Source organism: Pleurodeles waltl, chromosome 8, assembly GCF_031143425.1.
Source record: "Pleurodeles waltl isolate 20211129_DDA chromosome 8, aPleWal1.hap1.20221129, whole genome shotgun sequence".
Classification (NCBI taxonomy): Eukaryota; Metazoa; Chordata; class Amphibia; order Caudata; family Salamandridae; genus Pleurodeles; species Pleurodeles waltl.
The window spans coordinates 741783889-741807041 of record NC_090447.1 but is presented as its reverse complement, the minus strand read 5'-3'; positions in this window follow the sequence as shown (position 1 = coordinate 741807041).

The window sequence follows — 23153 nt, the reverse complement described above, 5'->3', positions numbered from 1 at the left end:
TAGGAGGTTAAATGGGCGAAAAAGAAGGAAGTAAACTAACCTTCAGGTAAACCGACTCCAAGTGGAGCAGTGGCGATGTTACAAACTTCCCTCCTAAGAGAAGTTCCTGGGGGTGGCTATGTACATGTGCCTTGGAGTAGAAGTGATCTTGCATTATTTTCCAATGAGTTCCCTAAATTATGAGAAAAGCCATTGCAATGGTATCAACAGGAACATTTCACAGGTTGATTTGAACACGTTGTTTGGCATTGTCGTTCCAAGTAAATTGTGGATGTATTGTAAGATAGCTGTTCAGTGGCCTGAGACAGAACCAACTAGAAAAGCTATAGCCAAGGGTCCTTCACCGCTGGTCATTAGGAAATATCAGGAGGTCATGACATTCCTGAAAGGGAAGGTGCCTCCTCCGAATTTTGATTGGATGAAGATTGATCGAACAACTCAAGAACTGAAGGAGTCAATGCATGCTTACTATGAGAGATTGTTGCAGGCTTTCAAACAGTACAGTGGTATGGCGACCTTAGAGGCAAAAGATACAGGAAATTTTGTGTCAAGGTTTGTGACAGGATTGAGGCCAGAAATTAGCCTGATGATTCAGCAGCATTTGAATTGTTGGCAGAATAAACGATTGATGAAATTTTGTATTATGCAAAGTATTGCTATGATGAAATAGAGATGAAGCAGAAAACATTTAAGGAAAAGCTGATGCTTACCCAGATGAAAGTAGCCTAAAGAACTAGCCAGATGCCCATAGCTGTAAAGAATGCAGGGTGTAAATCAGCAGCCACAGAATATATTGCAAGGCAGAGGTCAAGGAGCCTCAATAGATCCTGGTACAGGAATTGATGCAAATAGTCTGAAAGATAAACTTCTTGTCACCTGTACAATAAGTGGGGGCATTGGAACCTGGAATGTCATTTATACCAATGTAATCAGGTCCAATATGTAGGACTTGTGCCTTCTCAGAATAATAATTCTAACCAGATGCAGGGTGTGCAAACACCCAGCAGTTAAAATTGTAATATGCCTCAAGCATCAATAATGCAAGTGCCTCAACCTCCAATGCCACAGCAAAATGCTGGTGGATTTCAGCAAAATATGAATCAGGGCTTGAGAATTAATGTGAATCGGGCACAAGATAATAATACACTTCAAAAATATCCTTTGTTTGATTTCATAGACAGGAATGGCTCTGATCAGTCAAGTCAGCCTGATGATGAATGAGAGGGGAAGAGAACTACATACTTGGCGCAGTCATAGAGGTAGATCAGAGCAACCCATTCATATATATTAAAGTGCGTGGCCATCCCGTATTATTTTTAGTTGATACTGGTCCTACCTGTGCTACTCTGAAAACAGTAGAAGTCCCAAACCTACCCTTCTTGGGAAAAATAATCCAAGTTGTTAATGTGGAGAATAAACAAATGTCCCTTCAAGAAAGTGTCCCAGTGTCAGTGAAAATAGGATCCTTTGAATATAGACACAAGTTCCTAGTATGTGATCGCAGTCCAGTAAGTGTACTCTCCAAAATGAACTGTGTACTCTGTACTTCACACAGAATAGAGGTGCAAACCCAAGATGAGGATGCTCCTTTTAAGTTGATAAAACATGAATAATGTAGCATGTTGTTGGTATTGCTAACAGTGGATGATTAGCCCCCAGATTTGAGAGGGACTGTCAAACCTTAAGGCCCTCATTACAACCCTTGCAGTCGGTGGTAAAGCGGTGGTAAAACCTCCAACAGGCCGGCGGTAAAAAAATGGAATTATGACCGTGGCGGAAACCGCCAACATAGACTGCCACTTTAACACGGCGGCACAAACAACAGCATGGCGGTCACCGCCAAAAGACAGGCGGAAGTCAATGTACCACCCACACTATTATGACAGGCCAATCGGCCACCTTTTCCGGGGCGGATTCAACGCGAACAAAAATACCGCGGAAACAGGACTTGGAAGGGGAAACACTCACCTCTACACATTCCACGAGGAACCAGGACGCCATGGAGCCTGACCTCCAAATACTCCCTGCGATTGTCTTCCTGCTCCTCTACCAGGAGCACGACCGACAGCGGTGGCGACCACATGAGTACTGCACCTACGACACAGGGGAGGGGAGAGTGATACACACATGCAACACGCAACACCCCCACCCTCACCCACAACAACACACACACCAATATATGCTGAAACCTTACATTTACACCCCCGAACCCCTCCTGGAAGAACACAAGGACAAAACTAAATGAGTTGAACGATTGTAATCATGTAAAATCCATTAATCAAAAATGTATATACACTATAAACAAATATGTACACCAAGAATTAAATTCCAAGTACTGCACCAATATAGTCCGTGGACCACTGGGCCCAAAATGCATGGGCGAGGCCCTCACAAGATACCCGATCGAAACAGAGAGAACACTGCAGGGGCATCAGATTGAAAAAAAACACAGGCACCTCAGGAGAAAGGGAAGGGGGGCACCTCAGCTGGATGAGTGCACAACACCAGCTCCACGAGGGGGCTCCATGCCCATTGATGTATCCTGGGGAGTGCAAAGCCACAGCCTCTCAAGGCTCTCCAGTGGGTGGTTTGCCCATTGATGTATCCTGGAGAGTGCAAAGCCACAGTCTCTCAAGTCTCTCCAGTGGGTGGTTTGCCCACTGCTTTATCCTGGGGAGTGCAAAGCCACAGTCTCTCAAGTCTCTCCAGTGGGTGGTTTGCCCACTGCTTTATCCTGGGGAGTGCAAAGCCACAGTCTCTCAAGTCTTTCCAGTGGGTGGTTTGCCCACTGCTTTATCCTGGGGAGTGGAAAGCCACAGTCTCTCAAGTCTTTCCAGTGGGTGGTTTGCCCACTGTTTTATCCTGGGGAGTGCAAAGCCATAGTCTCTCAAGTGGATAACAGTCTCCACTGGTTCTGGAGGGGGCTTTGTGCTCAGAGTGCTTCATCCTGCCCAAGACAGAGGTAGTGGATGTGATACTCCACTGGTTCTGGAGGGGGCTTTGTGCCGAGAGTGCTTCATCCTGCCAAGGACTGAGGTAGTGGATGTGACACTCCACTGACAGTGGTGCAACATGCAAGCTGGCCAGGCCCCTGGAACTGACCACCAGCCTCGTACGAATGACCACTGGGGATGGCAGCCATGTCTGCGGTGGTGCCACTGGCTCAGGATGTGGCGTGGCCGCTGATGGCAGGCTCAGTAGCGGCGATGCTTGCGGCGCTCATTGGGCAGCGGTGCTGGTGGGGAGCTCACTGAGCTTGGTGCTGGCAGCGGTGTCTTGAGTGGCGGTGCTAGTGGGGGGCTCACTGACCTTGGTGCTGGTGCCGGTGTCATGAGCGGCGGTGCTGGTGGGGGGCTCATTGAGCTTGGTGCTGGCGGCAGTGTCCTGAGCGGCGGTGCTGGTGGGGGGATCACTGAACTTGGTGCTGGTGACTGTGTCATGAGCGGCGGTGGTGGTGGGGGGCTCACTGACCTTGGTGCTGGTGGCGGTGTCCTGAGCGGCGATGCTGGTGGGGGGGCTCACTGACCTTGGTGCTGGCGGCGGTGTCATGAGCGGCGGTGGTGGTGGCAGGCTCACTGACCTTGGTGCAGCTGAAGGGCACAGTGTCTGCGGTGCAGGTGAAGGGCTCAGTATCTTGGGTGCTGGCGGCGGAGCCTGTGTCCGCGGTGCATGTGGCAGTGCCGGTGGCGGTCTTGTCCGCCGTGCAGATTGGCGGCAACGTTGACTTGCCTTTCTTTTTCAGGCCCTTCCCCTCCTTGGATGGTGGCGCAGCTGTCTTGCCACTCCCAACTGTTGTCCTGGCTGAGCCCTTGGTGGCAGGTGTTTTGGCCTTCTCCCTCTGGGATGTGGGCAACTTCTTCTGTTTTGGAGGGTGGGGGAATGTCCTTGGCCTCAATCCTTGGGACACTGGCAGTCCTGCTGCTTGGCGCACTCCAGAATCCGGTTACTGCTGGCACCACTGTGCCCGGTGATGTGGTGGCTGAGGTGCTGGGTTGGGACCTGGAAAGGTGGGCCCTAGGGGACGAAAGGGGTGGGGGAGGTGAAGGGAAGAGGTCATGGTTTGACAGGAAAAGTTTTTTAGACACACTGGGACGGTTAGATGGAGGGGGTTTGGGAGTGGAGAAAGAGGTAGTGGTTGTAGGAGGTGTTCGTTTGCTGACTTTGGGTGAAGGTGCATGGGCTGGAGGCTCTCGTGAGGTGGATGGCTGTTGGGTGGGTGTGTGACTGCGTTTGTGTACTTTGGGAGGAGGGCTCACAGACACACTGGTAGAAGACACAGGGGATGTGTGAATGGTAGTGGGGTGGTGATTGCACGTGAGCGGTGTGTGGTGATGGGCGTGCTGGTGATGGAGGTAGTGGCTGAGGATGTAGTGCATGCAAGTGTGAGTGGAGACGTGACAGGGAGGGAGAAGGGAGACTTGGAGGAAGGGGACACATTGGAGGCAGTGGATGTTGGTATGTGTGCATGGGTATGATGCTTCTGGGAGTGCCTGTGGGATGTGTGGTGCTTATATTTGCCAGAGCTACCCTTGTGTGTTGAGGTGTGTGCATGCTGGTCTGATGGTGTGCTTGAGATAGGCTGAGGGACTGGGGATTGGGTCTTGGTGGAGGAAGTTGGAGGGGGGAGGTTGGACACAGGGACAATGGCTGCCATCAGTGCTGAGGCCAGAGTCTGAAATGCTTGCTGTTGGGCTGCCTGGCCAGAATTAATGCCCTCCAGCTATGCATTTGTCTGTTGCAACTGCCTCTGTACCCCCTGGATGGCATTCCGAATAGTAGACTGCCCAACAGTGAGGGATCTCAGGGGGTCATTGGCCTCCTCACTGAGGGCAGCAGGGCTGACTGGGGCAGGGGCTGAGGTGCCTGGGACGAAGGAGGTGCCCACCCTCGTGGGTGAGCGGCCACGGGGCACACGCTGAGGGGCTGCTGGGAGGGCGGTGCTGGTAGGGAGGGTGGCAGCTACACCGGTAGATGGGTGGGCACAGAGGGGACCACCACCGCAAGGGAGCTCCCATCAGAGGAGGAGTCGGTGTCGCTGGTCTCTGATCCAGTCCCTGCCGTGGAGCTCCCATCGCCTTCCGTCCCACTGGTGAATTCTGACTCCGTAGTGTCGCCCTCCAGGGCCATGTGGGATGCAGCTCACTCCGGCTCCGGTGGCACAGCTCCTCCGCCTGATGATGCTAATGCACACAAGAACAGGGAAACCACAAAAAGGGGGGGAAAGAAAGTAGAAATACATGTTCAGTACTTGCAATAATGCTACAGTTGGCGGACACTACAGATACAGCAGCCCTCTGCACAACGCCATGCACTTAGAGTTCCCTAATTCCTCACAGGGACATGGGGTACATGGCCTATCCCCGACTGCTGCACACATGGAAGTCACAGGAGCCGGACTAGGTGTAGATGGCTCTTACTACTGGTGGGCTTGGGGTGCCACTTAGCCTGCCTCACAAAGGGTCCTTGCCTAAAAGGCTCGCCCTAGCCTAGGGGAGCCCACAGCCCAGCTACAACCCCCGACACCTCCAATGCGCGCAGTCAGATGGATGTGACTGTACTCACCCCCTTGTGGCTGCTGTGATGCCCTCAAGTGCCCATCCAACTCCGGATACGCCACCGCCAGGATCCGGAACATCAGGGTGGTCGTGGTGCGACGGGCACCCCTCCCACGTTGGGAGGCCATCACCAGCTGGGCCTCCGCCGTCTTCTTGCTCCAGCGGCGAATGTCCTCCCATCTTTTACGGCAGTGGGTGCTCCGTCTGTGGTGGACCCCCAGGGCCCGGACATCCTTGGCGATGGCACGCCAAAATCCTTCTTCTGGTGGGCGCTGACCTACAGGAATAGAACAGGGGAAGAGGTACAACATTAATCATCCATCACAGTCATTGGCCCACATTCCCACCCTTGCCCTGACACACATACACTCACCGTCTGATCATGCAGGCCTCACCCCCCCATCTCCCATCCACACTTCTCCAAACAGGCATTTCCCATACAACATGCTCACAGTGTACTCACCTGTTTGTCTGGAGGACCATGGAGTAGCGTGTACTGGGGGAGGACCCCATCCACTAGTTTATCCAACTCCTCCGATGTGAAGGCAGGGGCCCCTTCCCCAGACACATGAGCCATCGTCGCTTCCAGACTGAGGTCACAGCAGCACTTGCAGTGTAGGTCCTCTCCTGTTGAAGATCAGGTATCAAGTGAGTGAACAGAGAGAGAATGTCGGTCACATCCACGGCGGTGCGTACCATCACAGCCGGCCTACATCGTCATTGGCTCCTGAGACCCATAGGGTCCAATGTTAACCAATGCAGGATTGCGCCACAGTCTTCGACCGCCTACCGTGACGGTGTACAATGCCAGCGCAGTTACCTCATATCCCCTTGTCCTACATAACAGGTCAGGCAGCTGCCATTTCAGGGGGCCACATGGCATTATTTTTAAACGCGTCACACATATCTAGGACCTGCATACACACTAAGACAGGCACATAGCGGATTGACAAATGTGTGCAATAAAGTTGTTGTTTTAGTACCTCAGTGTTGGCTGACCCTCTGTTCGCTGTTCTCATCCATAGAGCACGTCCGCTGGGGCAGGTGATGAGATGGCGGCATCCTCCGGTGTACAGACCGCTGGTGGACCTGTCGATAATGGAAGAGCGACATGTAATTGTCACCTACAGACTTGATCATGCCACAATCCAGGAACTGTGTGCCCAGTTGGAGCCAGACCTGATGTCAGCTATCCACCATCCCACAGGATTCCCCCCTCTAGTGCAGGTCCTGTCAGTACTCCATTTCCTGGCAAGTGGGTCTTTTCAAACAACAGTGGCCATAGCATCAGGAATGTCCCAGCCTATGTTCTCAAATGTGTTGTCCAGAGTGTTGTCTGCCCTGCTGAAACACATGTGCAGCCACATCGTTTTCCCTCAGGTGGAGGATTTGCCTACAGTGAAAGGTGACTTCTATGCCCCGGGACATATCCCCAACATCATAGGTGCCATTGATGGGACACATGTGGTCTTGGTACCCCCCGCAGGAGTGAACAGGTGTACAGAAAGCGGAAGAGCTACCATTCGATGAATGTGCAGATGGTGTGTTTGGCCGACCAGTACATCTTCCATGTGAATGGCAAATTTCCTGGCTCAGTGCATGACGCTTACATTCTGAGGAATAGCAGCATTCCTTATGTGATGGGGCAACTCCAGAGGCACCGTGTGTGGCTATTAGGTGAGGACAAGGACCCTATACAGTGTGGATAGGTGTCTGGAACTGGGGTTGTCCCTAATGGTTAGTGTGTGTCTAACAGTTGACCCTCGACATTTGCAGGTGACTCTGGCTACCCCAACCTGTCATGGCTACTGACCCCAGTTAGGAACCCCAGGACAAATGCAGACGAACGCTACAATGAGGCACATGGGCGAACTAGGAGGGTTATAGAGAGGACCTTCGGCCTCCTGAAGGCCAGGTTCCGGTGCCTCCATATGACAGGTGGTTCCCTATACTACTCACCAAAGAAGGTGTGCCAGATCGTCGTGGCCTGCTGTATGCTGCACAACTTGGCTTTGCGACGACAGATTCCTTTTCTGCAGGAGGATGGTCCAGAAGGAGGTCTTGTGGCAGCTGTGGAGCCTGTGGACAGTGAAGAAGAGGGGGCAGAAGAAGAGGACATAGACAACAGAAACACTGTGATCCAGCCATACTTCCAGTGAGACAAAGGTAAGAAGACATCACTGCCTCCTACATCTGATAAAATTGTTCGACCTATCATCTGTCTGTCACATTCACCCAGAAATGGACCCTAATTTGTCACTTTCCCTTTTGATTTCACAGATGTGGGTCCCACTGTGTGACCTCTGCTATGTTACCTCATGGACTAGAGCTATGTGACATAGGTATGTTGACAATACAATGGACATTGCTATTTTCCTCAGTTATTGCAAATACACATTTGTGAAAGCACAGACTGACTCCAGATAGGTTTGTGATTTAAGGGTGTTTATTTATGTGCTAAATAGTGGAGGGAGTTGTAAAAAAAGCAGGGGTGATGGTGGAGGAATGTCACAGGTGCATTGTCCAAAGGGGCATAGGAAGTGGAGCTAGGGCAGTTTAAGGATGGACAGGGTGACAAGATGGGACAGAAGGATGACATTCAGGGTGGTCTCATTTCTTGCCGGGGGTCTTGGCATTGTTCTCTGTCTTTGACCTGGATCTCAGGGACCGCTTGCGGGGTGGTTCTCCATCTGCAGGGGGTGGGGTGCTGGTGTGGTGGTCCTGTGGCGGTGCCTCCTGTCCACTAGCGCCGGCAGAGGTGGTGGGCAGTTCATCATCCAGGCTAGTGTCAGGGGCCCCTTGTTGTGCCACAGTGTCCCCCCTGGTGTTCACGAGGTCCTTCAGCACCCCTACAATGGTGTCCAGGGTGGTGTTAATGGACTTGAGTTCCTCCCCGAACCCCAAATACTGTTCCTCCTGCAGACGCTGGGTCTCCTGAAACTTGCCCAGTACCGTTGCCATTGTCTCCTGGGAATGATGGTAGGCTCCTATGATGTTGGAGAGGGCCTCGTGGAGAGTGGGTTCCCTGGGCCTATCCTCCCCCTGTCGCACAGCAGACCTCCCAGTTCCCCGGTTTTCCTGTGCCTCTGTCCCCTGAACCGTGTGCCCACTGCACCCAGGTCCCTGCTGTTCTTGGGGTGGTGGGTTAGCCTGGGTTCCCTGTAATGGTGGACACACTGCTGCTTGACGTGTCCTGGGGACAGAGGTATGGGCCCGCTGCTTGGGTGCTGTGCTGGTGTTTCCTGAGGGGAGAGGCTCTGTAGTGGCCTGTGACTGTGTGAGGGGAACCGACTGTGCCGAGGTCCCAGATGGGCCGGGCTGGTCATCTAGATCCAGTTGGACAGAGCTGCTGTCATCACTGTGGGCCTCTTCTGTGGGAGGAGTGGACATGTTTGGAACCTCCTGTCCAGTGATGTTCGGTAGGGGTCCTGCAGGGGTGTAAAGGCATGATTATTGCATCTGTTTGTGCCATGGTGTGCAATGGGTGGGTGACCCTGTACCCAGTGCTTACATTCTTGTGTAGGACCTTGTGTGATAATTGTTTAGGGGTTTGTGTGGGTATCTGTAGTGGACATGCATTGGTGATGGGTGTCCATGCCTTGTTGTTGCATGCAGGGCTTGGTGTTGGGATGTGTGGTTTGTGATAGTGGGACATATGTGAGGAGTTGGAGTGATGGGTGTGAGGGCGAGGGTGGGGGTATGTGGTAGCATGCAGGTAGGATGGGGGATGAAGTAGTGAAAGATTTGACTTACCAGAGTCCATTCCTCCAGCTTCTCCTGCGAGGCCCTCAGGATGCAGTATAGCCAAGACCTGCTCCTCCCATGTTGTTAGTTGTGGGGAGGAGGTGTGGGTCCGCTGACAGTCCTCTGAACCGCAATGTGGTGTCTTGAGACCACGGAACACACCTTCCCCTGTAGGTCGTTCCACCTCTTCCTGATGTCATCCCATGTTCTTGGGTGCTGTCCCACTGCGGTGACCCTGACCACGATTCTGTGCCATAGCTCCATCGTCCTAGCTATGGAGGTGTACTGCACCTGTGATCCGAATAGCTGTGGCTCTACCTGGATGATTTCCTCCACCATGACCCTGAGCTCCTCCCCAGAAAACCTGGGTGTCTTTGCGGTGCCATGGGGTGGTGTGAGTGATGTGTGAGGTGGTGTGTGTTGTCATGTGTGGGGTGATGTTTAGGGGTGTGTGTTGTTTTGTGCGTAGATGTGTGTGAGTGATGGTGTTGTGTGCCTCTGTATGCTGGTGTGGTCTTTGCTTTGCTGTCTCTCTGCTTCTTCCAAATTGTTCATTGTAAGGGTTTGTTGGTAATGTGGGTGTGTGTTTTATATTGTATTGGGTGTGTGGGAGTGGTGTGTGTATGTGTATCAGGTGTGTGTATTTGGAATTGTCCAATGTGGTTGTATTTTGTAAATGTGTGTGTATTTTGAGCGTGGCGTTGTGTACCGCCAATGGAATACCGCGGTTGAAAGACCCCTGCGTGGATTCGTGGTTCGTGATAGTGTGGGCGTATTCCTGTTGGCGTGACGGTGGAGGTTTTGTGATCGCCAGTTTATCACGGACCTTTGGTGTGGCAGACTTGTGTGGGTGTCTAGATTTTGGCGGATTCTGAGCTGTGGGTCGTAATAGCTGTGGCAGGATTCCGCGGCCGCAGCGGTGTGTTGGTGGTCTTCTGCACGGCGGTAAGCGGGATTTACCGCCAATGTTGTAATGAGGGCCTTAGTGTGAGATTTTTAGGGATACAATATCAGATTGATCAAAGGTGTAGAACCTGTCTGAACCACTGTTAAACCTGATATTTAATTTCTGAGACTGCCACAATATAACTTGACCCCCGAAACGATTGCTGAAACAACTCCTGTAATCAAGTCCATGATATAGCAAGGAATCTTGAAAGAGTTAATGGGAAATCCTTGTAACTCCCAATTATGGGTCTTCAGAAACCAAGTGGGGAAGTCAGAATTGTACAATACCTTAGGAAAATAAATAACCTTGTTGTTCCCTGTTGCCCCGTGGTACCGAATCCAGCTGTAATATTGTTTCAGATTCCATGTGAGGCTGAGGGGTTCATGGTCACTGGCTTATGTCAGGCCTTCTTTTCTATACCTTTGCATTAGGACAGTCAGTTCCTTTTTGCATTTCGGCTAGGAAAAAGGGTCTTAACATGGAGTTGTGTCCCACAGGGGTAGACTGAGTTACCATTGATCTTTAATTAGATCCTAAAGAAAAATCTGGAATCTTTAGCCATGCCTTGCAATTCAGTCCTGATCTAGTATATCGACGACCTGATGGTAGCGTTGAATCCTCAAGAAGCTTGTAAACAGAATACTATTGCATTACTGAACCACCTAGCTGAGAGTCAACAAAGTGTCTCAAGGAAAGTTGCAATACTGTCAAAAAAAAGTCTAATACCCTGGCCATCACATTGAAAAGGGAGCGAGAAAGGTGTCACAAGAGTGCATTTCAGCCATGATGAAAATGAGTCTGCCAACTACACAGTGAGAAGTCAGGATGTTTTTTTTAAATGGTGGGTTACTGTAGACAGTGGATACCCAACTTTTCCTTGGTTTTTCCTTTTGCCTTGTCATGTTTCTAGAGCTGAGAAAATGTCTCTCTCATGCCCCGTCTCTAGTGAGCCCCGATTATATCAAATCTTTTGCACTTTTTTGCATTCAGAGGGAGGGTTGTGCCCTCTCAGTGCTGACTCAAACACATGGGAATCCTAGGAGACCAGTGGCGTATTTTTTAGCCACATTAGATCCTGTTGCTTCTGCTTTACCTGGCTGCCTAAAATCTGTAGCAACAGTTAGTACAAGCATTGAGAGCTGCAAGAATATTGTGATGGGTCACCCATTGTTAACTGTATATGTGCCCCATACAGTTGAGCTTTTTCTAACCAGAACAGGACAAAATACCTGACTAGCAACCAAGCTACTAACTATGAGCAAATAGTGCTGACTGCAAAGAATGTGATGGTTAAATGTGGTAGAAGTTTGAATCCTGCTACTCTGTTGCCTATATCGAGTCAGGAAAATGCTGAAGATTGTGAATACGACCACGATTGTCTAGATGTCACTGATCTGTGCACCACGCCGAGACCAGACATACATGATGAACCATTGCCTGAATCTGATTATGGCCCTCATTACGACCCTGGCGGGCGGCGGAGGCCACCCGCCAGGATTCCGCCCTCCATAATACCGCTCCGCGGTCAGAAGACCGCGGAGGGTATTATGAGTTTTTCCCTGGGCTGGCGGGCGGTCTGCAAAAGACTGCCCGCCAGCCCAGGGAAAAACTCCCTTCCCACGAGGATGCCGGCTCGTAATCGAGCCGGCGGAGTGGGAAGGTGAGACGGGTGCTACTGCACCCGTCGCGTATTTCACTGTCTGCAAGGCAGACAGTGAAATACATTTTGGGGCCCTCTTACGGGGGCCCCTGCAGTGCCCATGCCGTTGGCATGGGCACTGCAGGGGCCCCCAGGGGCCCCGCGACTCCCCCTCCCGCCATCCGGTTCCCGGCGGGAGAACCGCCAGGAACTGGATGGCGGGAGGGGGAGTCGGAATCCCCTTGGAGGATTCCTTGGGGGCAGCGGGAAACCGGCGGGAGACCGCCGGTTTCCCTTCTCTGACCGCGGCTAAGCCGCCGCGGTCAGAATGCCCCGCGGGGCACCGCCGGCCTGTCGGCGGTGCTCCCGCGTGCCGCGGCCCTGGCGGTTACAAACCGCCAGGGTCGTAATGAGGGCCTATGTCCTTTATGTATATAGTTCATGTTTGAGACATGATGCTTGAAGTCTGAGAGCAGCATATGCTGCATCTACCCTTTCTGGTGTGGTTGAAGCTTCTTGGCTTTAAGGAATATTCTCCAATCAAGTTGCTGAACTGATTGCTTTTACTAGGGCATATTATGTCTCTGAACAACTGAATGAGACAATCATTACTGATAGTTCATACAGCGTTGGTGTTGTCCATGACTTTGGACAACTGTGGTCTCTGAGGTAATTAACAACCTCTTCTGGATCTCCGATCCAAAACGACAAACAAGTAAGAAACCTCTGTGATGCATTACAATTGCCTGAACAAGTTACAGTGGTAAAGTGCCCTGCACATCATTCTAGAGATGATGATGTGACTTTGGGCAATAGATATACACCAATGGGGTTGCTAAATACTGTGCTTACAACGTCTGTACATTTAATGGCAAATTCACAAATCAAGGAATGGATGAGACTAACTTTAACATTTTCACACTACAGATTAGGAGTTGAGGTGAATCCAGCTGCACATATACATTCAAATTCGATAGTAAGTCGAAATCCGGTGCACGAATCTAAGAGGCCACCTCCTTAGCCTCCTGATATCAGAAATCCAAGACTACTTGCATGCAAGATTCAGCACCAAATGTTATCCTTATTTTGTTCATATCACTGTTCATATCCCATTGTGTTTAATTTCAAAGTACTACAGTAATTCAATCACAATCCAGTATTTTATTGATCCTTTTTATTTTTTAATACTTTTTCTGGATCACCCATTCCACTTAAAACAGCCATTAACTTTAACATTTTGTTGACAACAGTTGACACCTGGGAGGAAGTGAAAAGGCTTCAAGAGGTGGTGTCTGAGGAAGAATAGCAGAGTTGGCTCAGAGCAGGTTGTGTTAAAAAAGATGATGACATTCAATGGATTGACGACTAGTGTTGCCAAATAGTCTGCCACTTCCTATGTCTAGATATTTCCATGCTCCAGCCCACGCTGTTAGGGACATTATGGTGTGACTATTTAGGTAGACTTGGTTCAATCCGAGGTTTAGGTTGATGGCTGGAGCATTGTTTCACAGATGTGCTGTGTGTCAACAGAATAATGTTGGGAAGAGACCTGCAGTCACACTGAGTCTTATAGAAAGGTGGGGAGGACCTTTTAACAGAATTCAGATGGATTTCAATAAAATGCCTGTGTGCAAATGATTGGGGTATGTTTTAGGAATTTTATGCATTTTTTCCCGATGGGTCGAAGCGTACCCACCTAGGCAAAATGATAGCCCCACAGTGGCTAATCTGCTGTTGAGGAACTCATCACCAGATTTGGTATACCAACCTCTTTGGAATCCGATCGAGGAACTCATTTTAATAATGAGGTCCTAAACCTTTTGTGCTCAGCATTGCATAAGGACCAGCAATTGCATTGCACCTATAGAATGGACGCTTCTGGTCTTGGGGAGCAAGTGAATTGTACACTGAAATCCAGTTTGGCAAAGGTGTGTGCTTCGATATCAGTGAAATGGCCTGATGCTTTACTTCTTGTGTTGGTGAGTCTTCGGAGTGTACCTGATCTAAAACCTGGAATTTCCCCCCATGAGATCATAATGGGGAGGGTGATGGGACTGCCAGCCATTCCTGCTAATTCACTAGTGAACACTACTGATGACGTGATCCTAGATCACTGCAAAGGACTAGCTGGTGTAGTTATGCGTTCTGTGTTCCATCAGGTTGGAGCAGCCACAACTCCTCTGAATCAAGAGCAGTTCCTTGACCCTAATCCCGGCAATTGGGTCTTGGTGAAGAAGCACGTTAGGAAAACGTGTCAGGAGCCTCGTTGGTGTGTGCCATGCCAGGTGACCCTGGTTACCACAACTGCTGTGAAGTGTGGCGGTCTCCCCAACTGGATCGAAGCTTCCCATACTCATAGAGTCGCGTGTCCCCTCGATACAACAGCGCCTGTTCCGGAATAGCCAGTGGTACGAGCGAGACAATAGGAGCAAGTCAGCCAAGCTGTTCGGGACCAAACTGAGCCTGAAACAGCATTTGGTCATCCAGAAGGGGGTCTTGCACAAGTCACAACAGAGAAAAATGAACCTTGTCCTGTGGTGAACGAGTCGGGCTCAGAGCAAGACCCTGAAGAAGAGACTAGTGCTGGGAGAGAGCGAGTGGAAGCTGGAGACCGTTGGCCTCGAAGACAAGAAGGGGAAAAGTGAGCTTGTCTAGGGAACAACTGCCACCAAAGATTGCTGAAGAAACATAAAGTTCAGATCTGAGGGAAAGTGAAGACAAAGGTGTGGCACTGAGGAGGTCAAGAAGAACAAGAGTACCTAGTCATGAGTATTCTTTTCGGAGATGCAGATAACGAATTCTGGGAATCCTGAGATCAACATATTAGTTTGGATGGACTGTCGTGGACTAAAAGTAGTGTTTAAGCTACACATCAAATTTTCCTTGTCATCGATGAGCTTGGTTTGTATAGGAGTAAAAGACACTTACGTTGATTGGGATAGGGAAATTATAAGATTACCTAGGTCTGAGTAAAAGAAGAATAAGGGTTGTCATTTAGAATAAAATGGAGTAGTGATAGGGAAGTCTCAGAAAGATTTATATATTGCTGCTAAAAACAAACTTTGAACTTTTGAACTTTGTTTGCTGTTCACATTGGAGAAATCAACAAAGCAATACTTGCTGGTGCTGCTGTACATATTTGAAGAGAAAGACTAATTCAGAAGAATTTAATGGTGCCAAATAGGAAAAATAGATGTAGATACATGTTAGGTGCTTTACCACTTATTTTTGTAATAGTATTAATAGTGTTGTTTAATATGAGCATTTTCCCCTGCACGTTTTGAAGAGAAGTTATCCCCTAGTGTTACCCCGCAAACTATTAGACCTCAAGAATGTAATTATATGTTAGATGAGAAAGCACTACACTTAGATGACCCTAGAGGAGATTATTCAGCAAATGTAAATTTTAAATTGTTTTCTGAATACGTTAACACAATGAACTCAAGGGACTGTTATGTTTGTACACAGTTACCTGCTTCGGTGTCAGAAGGTATCACATATCATCACATCCCATTAACCTTCGGTATTTGTTGCAGTCTGTTGTTAAGCATATTTTACAATATGGGAAGTTTTCAATGTCACTTTTCAAATTATGATCTTGTGTTGCCAGAGGTCCCTGTGTTTAAGCATCTGAATAAGAATCCATATATTAAAGGAGCAGAACTTGCTGGGAAATATTTATTTCCTGTGAAACCGTTAGATACTGCATATGCACATAGACACAATTTGACCTGTTGGAGGACTGACATTCAGAAGAAATTCTTGAATTTGGTTGAGGATCATAGAAGAGAATTAGAAATCAAATCCAAAAAAGATAAAGATCTTAAGTCACAACATCAATGGAAAAAGGAGGAGATAGAACATCAATTTCAAGGGACTTTACCAGCTTTCACTTTAGACTGGCAGCACAAAGAGAAGTTGTGCATACATTTCGATCAGAGCTATATAGATCCGCTGTTCATAGGGAATGTTGATTGTGAGCATGTTTTTAATATCAGAGGAAAAAGTGAATTCCTTTTATATGTAAAGGATCCTGTGATCCCTGGAGTGTATTTTATCTGTGGACAGCAAAAAAATTGCATGGTACGTGTTATCTAGCAAATAGTATTTCCAAAGATCTATCATGTGGAACATCTTGAAGATCCTGATTGGGAGACGAAACATAGAACTAAGCGAGGAGCTACTGCCTCAGAAATATTGGAGATATTTTTGGTGCATTGATACCATCAGTGGGAGTGATTCTGAGTGATATGAAGATTAGAAAACTGTCTACAAAAGTGGAAATACTGGCTACTAGCACAGCAAATTTGTTGTTGATAAACACAGAGATGGTAGCAATAAAGTCAATGATTTTGGAAAATCGCCTTGCGCTATTTTTATTGCTCGCGAAAAAAGGCAGAGACTGTCAGATTTTGAAATTTCAACAATGTTGTACTTATATTGTGCTTATATGCTTGTGAAATTTAATAAAGTACAACGCTTTAATTCTCCTTTGGTTTTTGTGTATATCTATACTATGGTTTTGAGACTCATTTATGTAAGTTTGGCTTTGAGTCTGTAATAAAGCCCTTTGAAACTTTAAGATGGTCTCTGAGACTTAGAGCCAGATTTACAAGGCCCTTGCCCCTCCTTGCGCCACACTAGTGTCATTTTGTTACGCCAATGTGGCATTACGGAGGCCATTTTCCCGATCCATAGTTACAAAGTGGCGCAATGGCAGCATTGCGCCACTTTGTAACCCCTTGCGCCACATTGTATGCAAGGGGGACATTCCCTCGCAGGGAGGACGCAAAAAATAGCACAGTGAAAATCTTCAAGATTTCACAGCAACAAAAATTCTATGATTTTAAACGCCTGCCAGAGGTTGGCGTTAAAGAGACAGTCCCCTAGTAATCGATTGGCCTACCTAGTGCTTTACTGCACTCGCGCCATAGTTTATGACGTTATTCCTGCAAAATGCAACAATACTGTCATAAATTTTGATGGTATTGTGGAAACAAGCGCCATGGTGTGCTGTATTGTAAATACGGCACAACCATGGTGTTGTTAGGTGGGGCAGAGGTGGCGCAAGAAAAGTGACCAGCTTCCTCAGAGAGAGGAGGAAAGTGATGGTGATGATGAGGAAGGGGAAGATATCAATTCCAGGACCCAACTGATACAACTCTACTTCCAGTAACTATGTGGGACTAAGAGCTGACATTGGTGTTTGTGAAACATACTGTCAGTGTGCTTTGTCATCTAGGGGGGTTTGAATCTACTATTTGCAACTGGGTCCAAGTCTGCATGGTACCAAATACAATTTAGTGGTTCGTTTTTTGACAACACTTAGGCATGCATTACAAATAAAGTAGTTATCAGCCAGTTGCATCCATTCTTCACTTTGTTCACACATTATGACAGGGGACAGTGTTACAGGTGTGATGTGTGTTTTATTTGGGGCTGGGATTGAATAGTGCAAATTACAGTGATGGCAGTTGGTCATGGATGGTTGTCCTCAATGCCAACATGGTGGCAGCCTTGTTGTAAGCGTAGATGGGCCCATCAATACTTACATGAGTTCTTATTGATTGTTAGCACTGTTTGGTGGTTGATTGTGTGGGATGGTTGGTGGGCAGATTGTTGCAGAGTCACTTCTTTGAGGGGCCTTGTTTCTGGCAGAGGTTCCAGTCCCATATCTTGGCCTGAGGGTCCGTTTGGGTGCCTGCTGTTGACATAGAGAGGATGAAATGGTTGTTCCTTGTGTTTCCTCTGAGGGTAGTTCGTGGAATGTTGCTGCTGATGCTGTCCTTGTCTGGTCTGTTTCCTGTGCTGTAGTGGGGGCCTCCTGTCCTGTGTGGGTCTCAGACTGGGTTTGTACCAGCTGCAGCAGTGCTCCTGCTATGCTGGCCATTGTGGCGTTGTGCTGTTTCCACTGCTCCATGGCCTCTTGGTGGTGTTCCTGCTGCATCCTCTGACTATGCCCCAGGGTGGTTACTATCTGGGCCAATCTGTCTTGGGTGTGCTGTTAGACCCCCAGGACCTCAGAGATCACGTCCTGGGCTGCAGCATCCATCCTGTGGCCTCCCCCCTGGGCCACTGAGGCCCTCCCACTGGGCATAGCCCCCGTGCCTGTGTCTCCTGCACAGTTCTGGCGGTACCACTTGTACTGAGGCCATCATCTTCCTGCCTGTTGTTAGGGGGTGACTGTGGCCTCTGTACCTGTGTTCCACCAGTCTGTGGCCTGGTTACACTGGTGTGGGGACGGTTGCCCTGGGCTGATGTTCTTGCCTGGGTGGTAGGGGTGTCAGTGGATTCCTGGGTGGGGCTGCTGGATGGTGACAGTCCTGGACTGTGTGAGGGACCAGCCTGCTCATCAGTGTCAGGGGATCCATCCCCAGTGTCCTTTGAGGTGCCTCTGTCTCCCTGGGGGGCACTGCCAACCCTTGTCTTGTCCGTCAGGGTGGCATGGGTGGCTGTGCCTGTTGGGGGAAATGGACATGTCTGTTTCAAATGCATGATCAGATGGGGTGCACAGGGCTGGGCTGTTTTGTGCAGGTGTTACATTTTGGGGCCATGCAGCGTGCCTTTGTGAGGTTTGCACTGAATTTTGCTTAGGATGTGGAGTTGCATTGTGGGTGGTGTAGTGCCATTGTGAATCCTTGCAGGGGTGGGTGGCTGTGCACAGGGGGAGGGATGTGGGCCTGTTAGTGGGTTTGTGGGCATGCAGGGGGAGTGGATTCAGTGCCTGTGGGCTAGGTGGGTTAGTGGTCCTGTTGGGTGTTGTGGGGGGTGGTGGTGCATGCATTCAAGGTGTGATAGATATGGGGTAAATGTAGACGACTTACCCAAGTCTATTCCTCCAGTGATTCCAGTGAGTCCCTCAGGGTGCAGGATGGCCAGTACCCTTTCCTCCCAGTCAGTGTAGATGGGTGGTATTAGTGGAGGTCCTCCCCCAGTCTTCTGGACTGCAATGTGGTGCCTGGATGCCATGGCCCTGGCCTTTCCCCGCAGGTCATTCCATCTCTTGCGGATGTCGTCCCTGGTGCGGGGATGGTGTTCCCCTGCATTGACCCTGTTGACAATGGTCTGCCATAGCTCCATCTTCCTGGCGATGGGTGTGTGCTGCACCTGAGCCCCAAATAGTTGTGGCTCCACCTTCAGGATCTCGTCCACCATGGTCCTTGGCTCCCTTTCTGTGAAGCGTGGATGTTTGTGGGGTGACATGGTGAGTGCGGTGAATGGTGTCAGGGGTTGGATTGCGGTAAGGGTGCTCTTCTGTGGGTCGGTGTGAGTCTCATGTATAGTGGTGTTCGGTGTCTGTTTCTGGTGATCTCTGTCTTTGTTGGCCTGCTTTTGTTGCAAAGGATTGTGGGGTGTGTATGTGAGTGGTTTATGGTGTTGTGGATGTGTGTCAGGTGTGTGGGTTTCTAGCTTATCCAATGTGTGCACTTCTTCTTGCTGTTGGGTCCACTTGCCGCAATGGTCATTCGGCTTCCACTGACCGCCAAGGTGATTTGTGCATCATTATTTGGAGGGTGGGATGTGGGTGTGCTCAGCGGTGGCTGGGTGGGAGGTCCAGCATTCTGCCGACAGGGTCCTGGCGGTGACTGGAGGACTGGTCATTTTTGCCGGGTTTGGGACTTTGGTTCATTATATGGCGGGTTTCTATTTACCGCAAATGGCGGTCTTCTGTTCACCGTCGCCATGGCGGTCGGCGGTGTTTACCGCCATGTTCATAATGACCATCTAAATCTTGACTGAGTGTGATATCCCTTTTGGGGATCCACAACATCTCACTAGGCTTGTCTGATGACTTCAAGCAGGCATCCTCTGGCCGGGATCTTGCAACTGTGTAGCCCAAACTGAAAGCCGTTCTCAAGTTTCCTTGATATCCATAGTTGAGCAAATAGATGTACTTCCACAATAGGAGACTAAAGCCGGCACAATAAGAGAAATATGAGCAGCAAACTCGCAACCCTTATCTTGTTGGCCCAAAGAGCAAATTCCAGATAGGACCTTTAATTAAATGATCAGTACTGCAAATCCTGGGATTCTTTAGTTCAGGTCCAGATAAGTGAATTCCTAAAAGAACTGGTAACAATACCTTGGTATTTCTTTAGCCCCACAGCTTCCCAAGAGAGAGGGCGGGTTCTTCTTCAGGAGGAAAGACTTGTCCAGGGGATAAATAAATAGCCCAGGAAAAGGTGAATGTTGACTATTAGTTTTTTAGCAGACTGGGTTCTAGGTTTTAGAGAAGCTGGAGGGTATCCAAAATTGCTCTCTTAGCTGTTTGTAGATGAAACTCTGAGAAAAGCAGCACGGATGCAGGTATTTCCCACAAGGAGGTGTACGGATGTTAGTGATTCACATATAAGTGTATGTTGTTTAGTGGTAAATGTGTTATGCACAGATCATGTAGGTACTAGAATGATCGTAGGGATAGAGAACCAAAGAATGTAATGTGCCAAGGAAGTCCTCTATATCTTACATGTATTAGTATTGTACATGCAAATCAACCAGGCCCTCTGTTTTGGATACAGAGGTGAAAGGTAAATTGTGTTTCCATATGTTTTAAATAAACTATACTGTTTCTATAATCTAGCCAAGTGAATCGGTTTGTTTAAATGAAATAAGGGCTGGATATTCATATGACAACAGTGAGTAACAAATGTGATGGCAGGTGCGACAAATAATTTTCCCTTCTATCATGGACACGAAGGTGAGGATTATGCTTCTCTTAATTTACTGCAAAACACAGCAGTCAATAAAGTTACAGTAAACATTACAGTAAACACAACACAATTTAATTTCCCATGATCTTCCCTAAAACATCAGCACACTTTCCATCAATCGGTGCCTTGGAAGGCATACTATACCTGATGTCGCCATTGTCTTTTGTTCTTTCTTTGCCAGACTCCTAGCCAAAACAGAACCACAAGATTTGCAACAAACAATGATCCAGAAAAAACATGCTAATCTCCAACACTGATCGTCTCACAGTTTGCTGGAGTATGCCATCTGGATGCCTCCTGTGATGAAAAGCCAAATGTTTCTGAATGAACTGAAAGAGCTCAACCAAACCCAAGCCCGGAACTCTGGTATTCACCCATTTTTGCCGTCCGAACCTGTGAAAAAAATACACAGTCCGTAATATCACTCAATCTTTTACCTATAACAAGGGTGGCTAGTATCCTATGAACAACAGTGCATTAGAACATATCATTTTCATTAAAAAGCATTAATAAAATACAATAACATTCATATGGGTGGTAAAATCCTTGCCTACGTGTCCATAACAGACTTTAACGAGCTAGCTATACATTTTTTTTATTCAATGTCAGGACTGGAAACTTCACGTTATGTTAGTTGAAAGCTGATCCACAACAAAACCAACAATAATTAGTCTCTGATAGTTGACCTTAAAGGTAGAGTATGAAGACCAATCGGCAGCCGCCATAATGTCATCAAAGTGGCACCCAGACGAGTAAGGCGTGGAGGCCATTGCACCTCTTATTGAATATGCACCAAATAAGGAAGTGTCTACACCAGTGCTTAATTTGTAAATAAAAATGGGCCGGTGCTCAAAGCCCTCATCTTAAACATGGGGCTGTTGCAATTAAATGTGCAGGTACATAATACTGAGGCAGCATAATCCGGAAGCCATCTCAGGCCTCTTCAATCCATTTATAGCCACTCCCTGCCCCTTCAGCTCACTCTTACAGCTTTCTGCTTTCTCCCATTGTGACGCTTTTTCATTTTTCTCTTCCTCTGTCTTTCCCATGTGTGTCTTTTGCTCGCAGAAAATGATTAAGGCAGAAACATAAGCGCCGGCCCTCAAAAATAAGTGTTGTTGCTCCACACCAGAATCAACAAGCACAAATTAAGCCTTGGTCTACACCTGCCTCTGACAACACCCACTTAACCCATCTGGCTGGAGTGGCTGATTTCACAGGCTCACAATGTTTCTGCAAGGAAATAAGCAATTGCCTGCCAACGGATTGGCATAACTCCCTGGTGCAATCCTCATAAGCTTTTAATCAGCACACTATGGAAAGCCTTTGGATTTATGGGAAAGCCAGGTAACTAACACACATGAATGCATTTTAGTATGATTAGAAACCCTAAAAACCACTTCACTAGCTGAAAAAAACTCTACCTGTTAAGTCCAGTGCACGAACGTCAAAACTCAACTGCATGAAATGAGGCATAAACATACAGTAATCTTCATTGACAATTGTTTCCTGGAGAGAACTTTGTTAGCCAGCCAGGATCTCAACATCTAAGGACTAAGTCCACATCCAACAAGACTGAATATCAAATGGATGCCCCATAACAACTTACAAACGAAGGGATGTTTCCCCATCGTTTACCATCCATAGGGTGATGACTTGCAGAAACAGCCGAGCAAAAAATATTGACCGATCTAGAAGCCAATCACTGGTCTGCCGGCTATGAAATGAAATTGATGATCAGATGAGAATTTGCGCCCACTGGATCCACACCTCGTTTGTCACTCGAAAATACCCATCACTTCCATGCTGAAGAATATCGTTTGAGTGCATTTGCCAGCATCTCCTGAAACCCTGCAAGCCAGTAACACCAGTCAGCCTGACAGAACTGGAGGGTGAAGAAATCCCAAGGGATCAGTGAGAAGGTCCTGGAAGGTTGGAATCAGAATCTGAGTCTGACATTACATTTCCAGCAACAAAGGGAACCAGGGCTGAGCCCTCCAATAAGGCATCCCTAGAACCAGTTCCACCAATTCGACTTTCATCTGAGAAATGACTCTTGGGATCATGATGAAAGGGGGAAATGCATAATGGTTGTCTTCCGCCAGTTCTGGAAGAAAGCATCCAAGCTCTCTGCTAGGGGATCCGGCCTCCAGCTGGAGAGGATTGGGAGCTGTGAGTTCAGACAAGAGGCAAAGATATCCACCACACAGGGCCCCACTGCTGGTTAAGACATCAGAAAACTATGGTGTGCAACCTCCAGTCGCTAAAGGCTCTAATTAAGCGGGAATTCCAGTCCGCTACCACATTTGTCTTCCCCGGGTTGTACTCTGCTATTAGTGAAGTGTGTTGGAGACAAAAATGACAAAAATGCTTAGTAATCTCTGCTAAGAGTCGGGGCCAGGTACCCCCCATCTTATTGCTGTTTCTCACCGCAGGACAATACAGCACTAAGGGGGTTATTACAACTTTGGAGGAGGTGTTAATCCGTCCCAAAAGTGACGGTAAAGTGACGGATATACCACCAGCGGTATTACGAGTCCATTATATCCTATGGA